This window comes from Capricornis sumatraensis, chromosome 14, assembly GCF_032405125.1.
Source record: "Capricornis sumatraensis isolate serow.1 chromosome 14, serow.2, whole genome shotgun sequence".
In the NCBI taxonomy this organism is placed as follows: Eukaryota; Metazoa; Chordata; class Mammalia; order Artiodactyla; family Bovidae; genus Capricornis; species Capricornis sumatraensis.
Genome location: NC_091082.1, coordinates 72,620,688 through 72,633,210, shown reverse-complemented (window position 1 = coordinate 72,633,210; position 12,523 = coordinate 72,620,688). Strand labels below are relative to the sequence as shown.

General features: G+C 37.3%; 1 non-coding gene across 1 annotated transcript; it reads right to left on the bottom strand.

The window, feature by feature from the left end:
* Positions 1 to 8,546: 8,546 nt before the first annotated feature.
* LOC138090930 (U6 spliceosomal RNA) lies at positions 8,547 to 8,654 on the bottom strand. Its single transcript, XR_011145901.1, has one exon. It is a non-coding gene; the product is annotated as a U6 spliceosomal RNA (small nuclear RNA).
* Between the last annotated feature and the right edge of the window lie 3,869 nt (positions 8,655 to 12,523).

Genomic DNA, 12,523 nt, shown 5'->3' with positions numbered 1-12,523 from the left:
ATGAGTGAACAAACATGTGACGATCAGTTCAGCTGCTGCTGCTGATAAAGAAGATAATGAGGAACATTTTACATTCACAGATAGGTATGCTCTTTAGCAAATCCAGATAAGGAAGTAGTCTCAGGTAATCTAGTCTATTGCAAGTTTTCTGAAGAATGCTTTGTTATGTTTCTAAGTTGATATATTAATAAACGTTTAAGTGACATGCTCTGAAAACTATATAGAATATATAATAAGGTACACTGTGTCCAAATCCAAATGCTATGTAGAAATATATCTTTAATAAAAACTTAAATCAGAAAATGAGGACTAATAATTACTAAATCACCATTAAGAAAGAAACATTGCATGCTAGAGGCAAGTGAACTTATTACTTACCCCGAAAGTGGCACCAGAACATTAGACTGAGAACATGCAGTGTAGATGTACATGGTGGGAGAGTGTGAGAAAGCTCTAAGCCCAAGGTGCCTTCTGTCTCTACTCAGTTCATGAACCCTTCCTGCACAATCTTTCATAAATAATTGATCCACGAGGAACTGGTCTCATTCAAAGTTGAGTAATAATCAAAAAGCAGTCACATAGAAAAAAAGTACACAGCAAACAAAAATCAGGTAAATGATATTCACCAGATGAAGACTTGTACCACAGAATGTTTCCCCCTGATCACAATTAATTTAAAAATGTGGCCCCTAGAAATAAGAAACTAAAGAGGAGATAAAAGTATTCAAATATGTGGTGAAAGGAGGTGAAGAGTGAGTAGTCAAAGCTTTGGGAAAGATGAAAGAGTAAAATAAAACATTATAGCCTCAGAAGCCTCAAGAGACTCAGCAAAAATCAATGAGAGAAAAGACAGGAGAGAGACAAATGTAAAAAAAATAAATAGACTCTGAGACAAGAAGGAACATACAGAAGATAATGGAAAACTATCCTTACTCTATTAGAAGAAAAGAATAGGTTAAATAGGAAAAGGTGCAAAAGGTATAATAGAAAAAGTTTTGGAGGATCATGAAGACTTGAATCTCCTGACCTCACTATCTTTAGGACTTTACTGAAATTTCACTTTATCAGTAAGGTTTTCCCTGATGTCCATATTTAAAATATCCACCTGGATTCTGTCTCCCTTCCCTACTTTATTTTCCTCCAGGCAATATCCGAAATTTACACTGAATGGAATTATCAGTATTTTAGACACCACAGGAAAAAGCTATAAGTTCAGATAAAATGCATAAAGCGAAAAAATCTGAGGACAACTTGAGCAAAACACCACTGTAATGAGACAGTTCCAAGCAGTCTAAAATATATGTGGTTGGAATCCAAGAATGAGGAAGGAGACAAAAAAAAAAAAAAAAAAAATTGAGGTCGTAATGGCTGGAAAATGTCTAAATTTGATAAATACTCTAAACCTGAAAACACAAGAAGCCCAATGAGCCACAGATGAAATACAAAGAAAGTCACATCTGGATACATCACAATCAAACTGTTGAAAAGTACTAGTGATAAATTAATTGTAAAGGCAGGCAGGGGCTAGGCGGAGAGGAGACTACAATATAGAGAGAAGAGCAAAGATAAGGAAGACAGCTGACTTTTATCAGAGCCAGGGCACAGTAAAGCAATATCTTCAAAGTATCAAAAGAAAAGTGTCAACCAAGAATTCTATAAACTACAAACATCTCTTTCAAACACGAAAGTTAATTGTCAATTTTTATTTTCTATTACGATTTTTTTTCACAGATTTTAAAAAGGTGAATAAAAGCTTAGAATGTTTATTTCCAGCAGGCTTATGCTACAAATAATGTTAAAAGAAGTTCTTCGGATAGAAGAATATGATACTGGAAGAACTTTGGATCTACACAAAGGGATAAAGAACACTGAACATGGTAAGTATGTGTTTAAACAAAGATACTTTATTTTTCACTTTAAAAATCTCTTTAGAAGATAATTGACTAAAGAAAATAACCATGTATGTAGAGGTCTGTAACATGCAGAACTAAAATATATGACAACAATGTGTTTGTTTGAGGAGAGAAGAAGTAGGAGTACACTGTTGTAAGGTCCTCAAAATATGTAGGAAGTGTTAGAAAATTATTTGAAGGTAGATGACAATAAGAGAAAGGTATATGCTATGAAATGTAGGGCAACTGCCACACACAAAAAAGGTAAATCAATAAGTCAATCTCATTGATAAAACAGAATACTAATTTTTTTTTAACTTTAAGAAGTAGGAAACGGAGAAAAAAGAAGCAAAGGATAGATGGGACAGATAGAAAACAAATAGCAAAAGGATATATTTAAACCCAACCATGTTACTAATTGCATTCTATGTAAAGGACATAGAGATTTCTATAAGAAGTCCACATTATATATAAAGATATAAATAGGATAAAAATAGGAAAGCTAAAAACACTGATTTGAAGAATGCTAGAGTGATTATATCAACATCACACAAGAAAGATTTCACAACAAGGGATATAACTAGGAGTTAATAATAGTTTTAAATTTGTTTGAAATGACTGTTTTTGACAACTTTGTTAAGTTTTATCATTGCTTTGGAGGGCATATCTTCTGAGCTCCTCATTCAGGCCTTCTGAAAATTCCACACCTCCCTCCCCAACCCCTGGAGTGCTATAAGAATGATTATTGAATTTATTAAATGCCTTTTTAGCATCTTTGATATGATCAAAATTTTCCCTTTTTGCTCCAACAAATTACTCTGATAGACTTCCTATGTACATTCCTTGAATAAATCCTATTCATGTTGTTTTATTCTTTAGTTATCCAGCTAGATTCTATTTGCTTTTTTAAAAAGATTTTTTTTTTTTTTTGCAATTGTACACATAAGTGAGATTACAGTCATTTATTTCTTATTCACAAAGTTTTGGTATAAAAGTTGTTGAGGCTTTGTAGAATGAATCAGGAACTTCTGTATTTTTTTCTATGGCTTAGAATCATTTAAATTACATAGGAACCAGGTGTTCTTTAAAGGTTAGATAGATTTCAGCTATGAAACCAGTAGGTAACATTTTCAGCGGAAAATCTTTTTGACCTTTCCATTGTCTTCTCTGGTAATTGGTCTATTCAAAAATTTTCATGTCTTCTTCTTGAGTTAATTTTGGCCATTTATATTTATCTGAGAAATTATCCATGTCCTCTGGATTTGCAAATTTCTTGCCACTGAGTTTCATATAATTGTCTTATACATTTTTAAAAACTCTTTTACATTGTAATTTGTCTCTTTCCATCCCCAGTTTTTCATATTTTTGCTTTCTCTTATTTTCTTAATCAAGTTTGTAGTAGGTTATGTATTTTATTGGTTCTTCTGAAATACCAGCATTTGGATTCATTAAGCATTCTACAAAATTTTCTCATTTCGTTAGATTCAGTTTTTATCTCTATAAATTCTCTTTTCTTAAATTGCAAAGAAAAAAAACAAAATTCCTATACAGGCATAGGCAGAAAATTTCTTCTTTTTTATCTTTCTTATTTAAAATAATAAAGGCATTATGACCATGTATTATCATTTTTTAACTCTGAGGACATCTTTGTGTATGGTAAGTTCATGTATGAAGTGTTTTCCTTTTCCATTGCTTTTTATAGAGTTTATCATGTTAGTTTTGAGATCTCCTTGATCTAATGGCTATTTAGAAGTATGTATTTTTACTTTCCAAGTAGTTAATATTTTCTACTTTGGGTCAATATTTTATTATTTATTCTAAATTTTATTAGGTTATTAATAATCTTAATTTATACTGTTTTCTTTTGGGACATGTATATTAATGATTTCTACAAATATCTGATGGTATATGAAGACTGTATATTTTCCACTAGAGGTTTCCAAAACTATTCTAAAGATTTATTAAATTGAATTTGTTGATATACTACTCAATCTCTCATTTTCTTTATGTTTAAGTATCAGATTCTCCGATTCTGAAAGAAGAGAACTGACTTCTCCCTCTCTGATTGCATTGTAAGTACATTCTAGGAGGTTTGCTCTGTGTATTAAGCTCTTATTTTATTAGGTGAAGAAAGCATATAGCTATTATAACCTCATAAATGTTGTGCTTTTTCATAATCACATTATATTCATCTGTACCTGCACCATTGTGTTACATTTATCAGTACTTTTAACCTTACTTTCCTCTTTGCCTAATTTTAATATTACCACTCCTTTTGTTTGTTTGCACATATTAGTTTTGTACCTCTCAATGTCTTTATTTCTCGGGGAGGGGAGCAAATAGTTTATTTAGTAAAACAGAAATATAATTAGATTTCACCAAGTCTACAGTTATTCAGCCTTCTTTGTTGAGCTCTCCTGAGTGGGTAGCCATTCCCTTCTCCAGGGCATCTTCCCAACCTAGGGATGGAACCTAGGTCTCCTGCATTGTGGATGGATTCTTTACCAACTCAGCCACTAGGGAACCCCTCCTTTAAAGACCTGAGATTCATTCTAATAACACATTTTAAATTTGCCCTAAAAGGCTCAATAGAGATTAAAACTACTTGTTTTCTGTGAAATCTCTAGAAAAGGGGTACAGGCAAATCTATTTGCAGGTCAAGAATAAAAATGCAGATGTGGAAAATGGACCCAAGGACGCTGGTGGGGAAGAGAGAGAGGTGGGACTAACTGGGAGATAGCAATGACATAGCGCATACTGTCATGTGTGAAGCGGCTAGTGGGAACCTCCTGTGTAGCACAGGGGGCCCGGCCTGGTGCCCTGGGATGGCCTGCGTGCTCAGTTGCGTCCAGCTCTTTGCGACCCTATGGACTGTAGCTCGTCAGGCTCCTCTGTCCGTATGATTTTCCAGGCAAGGTTACTGGAGTGGTTTGCCATTTTGTCCTCCAGGGGATCTTCCTGACCCAGGGAATCTTCCTGACCCAGGGATGGAAACTGCACCTCCTGCATTTCCTGCATTGGCAGGTGGATTCTTTACCTCTGAGCCACCTAGGAAGCCCCCGTGAGGACCAAATGGGTGGAAAGGATTAGGGGTGGGAGGGGTTAGAGGGAGGGGACAATGCATATATATAGCTGATTCACCCTGCTGTACGGCAGAGACTAACACAACATTGCAATTACACTCCAATAAAAAGAGTGCTTTAAAAGCATTGTCTTAAAAAGCAAAGACAAGAACTTTCTATCTTTCCTATAACTATTCTTATCTAATTATTCATTTAAGGGTGGTCAATAAAAAAAAGTTAGCTTAATTATAAAACTTTTGCTTTCTTCTAGATAAAGTTATGTTTAGAGTTGACTACCATGACAAATTTTTTACTTATATACTCACATTAAATTCTAGCAAGCACTCTTTTTATGGAGTCATGACCCAGATAATCATGATGATGTGATCACTAATCTAGAGCCAGACATCTTGGAATGTGAAGTCAAGTGGGCCTTAGAAAGCATCACTACGAGCAAAGCTAGTGGAGGTGATGGAATTCCAGTTGAGATGTTTCAAATCCTGAAAGATGATGCTGTGAAAGTGCTGCGCTCAATATGCCAGCAAGTTTGGAAAACTCAGCAGTGGCCACAAGACTAGAAAGGGTCAGTTTTCATTCCAATTCCAAAGAAGGGCAATGCCAAAGAATGTTCCAACTACTGCACAATTTCAGTCATCTCACATGCTAGTAAAGTAATGCTCAAAATTCTCCAAGCCAGGCTTCAGCAATACGTGAACCATGAACTTCCTGATGTTCAAGCTGGTTTTAGAAAAGGCAGAGGAACCAGAGATTAAATTGCCAACATCCGCTGGATCATGGAAAAAGCAAGAGAGTTCCAGAAAAACATGTATTTCTGCTTTATTGACTATGCCAAAGCCTTTGACTGTGTGGATCACAATAAACTGTGGAAAATTCTGAAAGAGATGGGAATACCAGACCACCTGACCTGCCTCTTGAGAAATCTATATGCAGTTAGAACTGGACATGGAATAACAGACTGGTTCCAAATAGGAAAAAGAGTACGTCAAGGCTGTATATTGTTACCCTGCTTATTTAACTTCTATGCAGAGTACATCATGAGAAATGCTGGACTGGAAGAAACACAAGCTGGAATCAAGATTGCTGGGAGAAATATCAATAACCTCAGGTATGCAGATGACACCACCCTTATGGCAGAAAGTGAAGAGGAACTAAAAAGCCTCTTGATGAAAGTGAAAGAGGAAAGCGAAAAAGTTGGCTTTAAGCTCAACATTCAGAAAATGAAGATCATGGCATCCAGTCCCATCACTTCATGGGAAATAGATGGGGAAACAGTGCAAACAGTGTCAGACTTTATTTTGGGGGGCTCCAAAATCACTGCAGATGGTGACTGCAGCCATGAAATTAAAAGACGCTTACTCCTTGGAAGGAAAGTTATGACCAACCTAGATAGCATATTCAAAAGCAGAGACATTACTTTGCTGACTGAGGTCTGTCTAGTCAAGGCTATGGTTTTTCCTGTGGTCATGTATGGATGTGAGAGTTGGACTGTGAGGAAGGCTGAGCGCTGAAGAATTGATGCTTTTGAACTGTGGTGTTGGAGAAGACTCTTGAGAGTCCCTTGGACTGCAAGGAGATCCAACCAGTCCATTCTGAAGGAGATCAGCCCTGGGATTTCTTTGGAAGGAATGATGCTAAAGCTGAAGCTCCAGTACTTTGGCCACCTCATGCGAAGAGTTGACTCATTGGAAAAGACTGATGCTGAGAAGGATTGGGGGCAGGAAGAGAAGGGGATGACAGAGGATGAGATGGCTAGATGGCATCACTGACTCGATGAACGTGAGTCTGAGTGAACTCTAGGAGATGGTGATGGACAGGGAGGTCTGGCGTGCTGTGATTCATGGGGCCACAAAGAGTCAGACATGACTGAGCGACTAAACTGACACAGAGAAAAGTGCATATAGTTCACAGAATTTTTACAAAGTGAACACGTCTGTGACTACTACCCAGATCAATATATAGAACAATATCAGCACCTCAGAGCCCTCCCTGAAGCTGCTCCCAGTCCCTGACCCCCCAAACTTAACCACTGTTCTGACCCCCATAAGCATAATTTAGTTTTTGCCTATTTTGAATTTTATATAAAAGATGTTATACAGTATGTGTGTGTGTGCTAAGTTGCTTCAGTCACGTCTGATTCTTTGTGACCCCACAGACTGTAGCCCTCCAGGCTCCTTTGTCCATGGGATTCTCCAGGCAAGAATACTGAAGTGGGTTGCCATTCCCTTTTGCAAGGGATCCTCCTGACCTGGGGATTGAACCCGTGCCTCTTATGTCTCCTGCACTGGCAGGTGGGTTCTTTACCACTAGAACCACCTGGGAAGCCCAGTGTCATACGGTATACCCCCACTTTGCGTGTCATTTCTTTTACCAAAGTTATGTTTGTGCATTTTTCCCATGTTCTTGTGTGTGGTAGTAGATTATATTTTTATTGCTGCATAGTATTCCATGATATAAATATACCAATGTTTCTTTATCTAGTCTATCACTGATGAACATTTATTTTCACTTTTGGCAATTACAAATTATATTACTATAATATTTTGTGTACATGTATTTCTGTGTATGTTTGCTTGATCCATAATTTCTTTTCCTAGATATATACTTCACAAAAATTCATAGACCTATACATCTATGATTTTTTAAAAAATATAAATTTATTTATTTTAATTGGAGGCTAATTACTTTACAATATTCTATTGGTTTTGCCATACATCAACATGAATCCACCACAGGTGTACAAGTGTTCCCCATCCTGAACCCCCCTCCCACTTTCCTCCCTGTACCATTCCTCAGGGTCATCCCAGTGCACCAGCCCCAAGCATCCTGTATCCTGCATCGAACCTGGACTGGCGATTCATTTCATATATATTATACATATTTCAATGCCATTCTCCCAAATCATCCCACCCTCTCCCTCTCCCACAGAGTCCAAAAGACTGTTCTATACATCTGTGTCTCTTATGCTGTCTTGCATACAGGGTTATCATTACCATCTTTCTAAATTCCATATATATGTGTTAGTATACTGTATTGGTGTTTTTTTTTCTGGCTTACTTCACTCTGTATAACAGGCTCCAGTTTCATCCACCTCATTAGAACTGATTCAAATGTATTCTTTTTAATGGCTGAATAATACTCCATTGTGTATATGTACCACAGCTTTCTTATCCATTCATCTGCTGATGGGCATCTAGGTTGCTTCCATGTCCTAGCTATTATAAACAGTGCTGCGATGAACACTGGGGTACACACGTCTCTTTCAATTCTGGTTTCCTCGGTGTGTATGCCCAGCAGTGGGATTGCTGGGTCATAAGGCAGTTCTATTTCCAGTTTTTTAAGGAATCTCCACACTGTTCTCCATAGTAGTTGTACTAGATTGCATTCCCACCAACAGTGTAAGAGGGTTCCCTTTTCTCTACACCCTCTCCAGCATTTATTGAGTGGAGACTTTTGGATCGCAGCCATTCTGACTGGTGTGAAATGGTACCTCATTGTGGTTTTGATTTGCATTTCTCTGATAATGAGTGATGTTGAGCATCTTTTCATGAGTTTTTCAGCCATCTGTATGTCTAAAAATATGGAATACTTCACGAATTTGCATGTCATCCTTGCGCAGGGGCCATGCTTATCTTCTCGGTATCATTCCAATTTTTAGTATATGTGCTGCCGAAGCGAGCACTCTATGATTTATTGTATGTATGTTACACTTCAGTAACATGTTTACTTAATAAAAGATAAAAGAGAATGTAAATAAGAATCAAAATTAAGAAGAAATAAGGTCAGTCTCAAGAAATATTTTAAAAAATAATAAAAGAATATTACAGCATTTGAAAACCTATGTATAACAGACAAACACCAAGAAATTACAAGATGTCAAAACTGACACAAAATGATATAGATAGCTTAGATACACCAGTTAAATACCAAGAGTACTTAAATATCAATTATTGCTAGCTGAAAGGGTGTCTAAAATGCAAACCATCCCCTCAGATCTCAAGTACAGATGGTTTTTTACATTAGCATTACTAACATTTCAAGGAAGGATCAATTTCTGTTTTATAACAGTACTTAAAGAACGTAGGAAATGAATTGCCCAGGTTATTATGTGAGGCCAGTGTAATGACTTCATAAGGAGATAGGAATAAAACAAAAAAATACACAATAGAAAATGATAGGTCTGTTTCACTTATGATCAAAAATGCCAAACTATGTAAAAAATTAATTATCCCTTTTAACCCTGGAATGAAGGGATGGTTTAACAGGAGAAAAGTTTGTCAACATAATTCACCAATGAGTAGACTAGCATAAAATATTTTTATTTATTAAATGTTATTAATCTCAATTGATGTAGAAAAATTATTTGATAAAACATAAATAAGTCAATATCTATTTATAAGTCTATCAGGAAACAAGGAACTGCAGGGACTCACTTTAACTGAAAACTCACAACAAAAACTATACTTATGGAAAAACTGAAGATACAGTTCCTTTCTAATTGGGAACAAGAAAAAAAATACTATCATTGCTACTATGTAACATAAATTGGAAGTTTTTTTCAAGCAATAAGAGACGGGGAAAAAGAGCTGTAAGTATAGGAAGGGAAAAACAAAAAGCCTTATTACCTATCCATTGGTAGTGATAAATGACTTCCTAAAAAAAATCAGAAGCATAAATCATTAAGGAAAAAACTGAATTCAATTTTGTCAAGGTAAAAATTGCTGTTCAACAAGATATAACATTGATAAAGTTAACAGACAGATAATAGTTTGGGAGAAAAGATTTTCATTGTCTAACACGAATCAAGCAACTATATCCAGCACTAGAAGGGAGCTTTTGCAAAAATCAGCAAGTGGAATAATCATCGTGGAAAAACTAGGCAAATGCCATGGACAGGTAATTTCCAGAAGGGGAGACCTTAAGTGCTATGACAAATAAAAGACGCTCAAAGTCATTAGCTATCATAAACTTTCTACCATTTGAGTGATGAAATTCAGAAAGCAGGATGTGCCTATATCAGCAGGGACGATGTAACTGGAAAACAGTGAAGGGAAAGACAGCAACAGGTAAAAGAGGTTGGCACTGAAGATCATGTCAGAATTTTTCAGCTGTGGTAAGTACGAATCAGTCAGTTTAGTCGCTCAGTCGAGTCCTGCTCTTTGTGATCTCATGGACTGCAGCACGCCAGGCCTCCCTGTTCATCACCAATTCCTGGAGTTCACTCAAACTCATGTTCATTGAGTCGGTGATGCCATCCAACCATCTCATCCTCTGTCGTCCCCTTCTCCTCCTGCCCCCAATCCCTCCCAGCATCAGGGTCTTTTCCAATGAGTCAGTTCTTCCCATCAGGTGGCCAAAGGATTGGAGTTTCAGCTTCAGCATCAGTCCTTCCAACGAATATTCAGGACTTATTTCCTTTAGGATGGACTGGTTGGACCTCCTTGCAGTCCAAGTGACTCTCAAGAGTCTTTTCCAACACCACAGTTCAAAAGCATCTATTCTTCAGTGTTCAGCTTTCTTTATAGTCCTACTCTCACATCCATACATGACTACTGGAAAAACCATAGCCTTAACTAAACGGACCTTTGTTGGTAAAGTAATGTCTCTGCTTTTTAATATGCTGTCTAGTTTGGTCATAACTTTTTCTTCCAAGGAGCAAGTGTCTTTTAATTTCATGGCTGTAGTCACCATCTGCAGTGGTTTTGGAGTGCAACAAAATAAAGTCTGTCACTGTTTCCACTGTTTCCCCATCTATTTGCCATGAAGTGATGGGACAAGATGCCGTGATCTCAGTTTTCTGAATGTTGAGTTTTAGGCCAATTTTTCACTCTCCTCTTTCACTTTTATCAAGAGGGTCTTTAGTTTTTCTTCTCTTTCTGACATAAGGGTCATCTGCATATCTGAGGTTATTGATATTTCTCCCAACAATCTTGATTCCAGCTTGTGCTTCATCTAGTCCAACATTTCTCATGATCCGGGAGTTGGTGATGGACAGGGAGGCCTGGCATGCTGCGATTCATGGGGTCGCAAGGAGTTGGACACGACTGAGCGACTGAACTGAATTGAATTGAACTCTGCACATAAGTCAAATAAGCAGGGTGACAATATGCAGCCTTGACATACTCCTTTCCCGATTTGGAACCAGTCTGTTGTTCCGTGTCCAGTTCTAACTGTTGCTTCTTGACTTGCATACAGATTTCTTAGGAGGCAGGTAAGGTGGTCTGGTATTCCCATCTCCTTAAACATTTCCACAATTTGTTGTGATTCACACAGTCAAAGGCTTTGGCGTAGTCAATATAGCAGAAGTAGATGATTTTCTGGAACTCTCTTGCTTTTTCGATAATCCAGTGGATGTTGGCAATTTGATCTCTGGTTCCTCTGCCTTTTCTAAATCCAGCTTAAATATGAATAGCTTTCAGTTAAATATGAATATTTATTTCAGGTAAATATGAATAGCTTTCAGTTAGTGGCTCTTAGGGGCTTTTATGCCGGAGGTGGGAGATGTGACCTGGCATTACTAATAGTATTGGCAGATCATTTAAGCATTAGCATTCAAGATTGTTTTTTTCAGACTATAGATAAGAGTCTGAAATGTTGTGAAGACACACACACACATAAGACCAAACAAACAAATGTAGAACTTTGATTCTATGAGAATGTGCTCAGAAATTAAAAGAAGTAGAAGCATTTTTAGCTGAATGGCGTTAGGATAGTCCTGCTGATTCTTGAATCTGCAGTATCATCAAGGGTTTCTCTGCCAGTTTGGGCATAGTTCTTTTCTGTACATTGACTTTTCTTGAGTAGTAAGTGATTGGAGCCCAGGGACAGCTGGACAGAGGGACAGCACAGAGGGATGCCTCAGTGCTTTATATTTATCAGACTACATTAACACAGATGTTGAAGCCACATGTTGCCTAATATTTCAGAAAATAATCTTCATTCTGCTGCATTCAATGGAGTCTCTGTATCCAGTAGAGGACGCAGTGTCCCAGAAAAGGTTACCTTTCTTAGAAGAATTATGTAAATATCTAGTTACTGAGCAAAATCTTGAGGTTGTTTAATTTTGGAGTGCTATGGATCACCTATTGTTGTTTAATTGCCAAGTTGTATCTGACTATTTATGACTCCACAGACAGCAGCCCTGCCAGGCTCCTCTGTCCATGGGATTCTCCAAGCAAAAATACTGGAATGGGTTGCCATTTCCTTCTCCAGGGGATCTTCCTGGCCCAGGGATTGAGCCCATGTCTCCTGAAGTGGCAGGCATATTCTTTACCACTGCACCACATGGGAAGCCCATGGATCACCTACACCTCATCGTGAATACAATGAAGTACCTCCAGCAGCCCAGCTGTGAAAGATGGTTCTAATTTCACATTTCTCTTTATTTATAAACTTGCTGTAACAAGTGATGATGGGCCTCGTAATTCTTTCACCCGAATGTTCATTTTAAGCCCATGAGTGGGACAATTATAGAATCACATCTGGAATCCTGGAAAGAGAAGTTTCCATGAAGCACAGAAAAACCTCTGCAGTGACAGAAATGGGAACAAT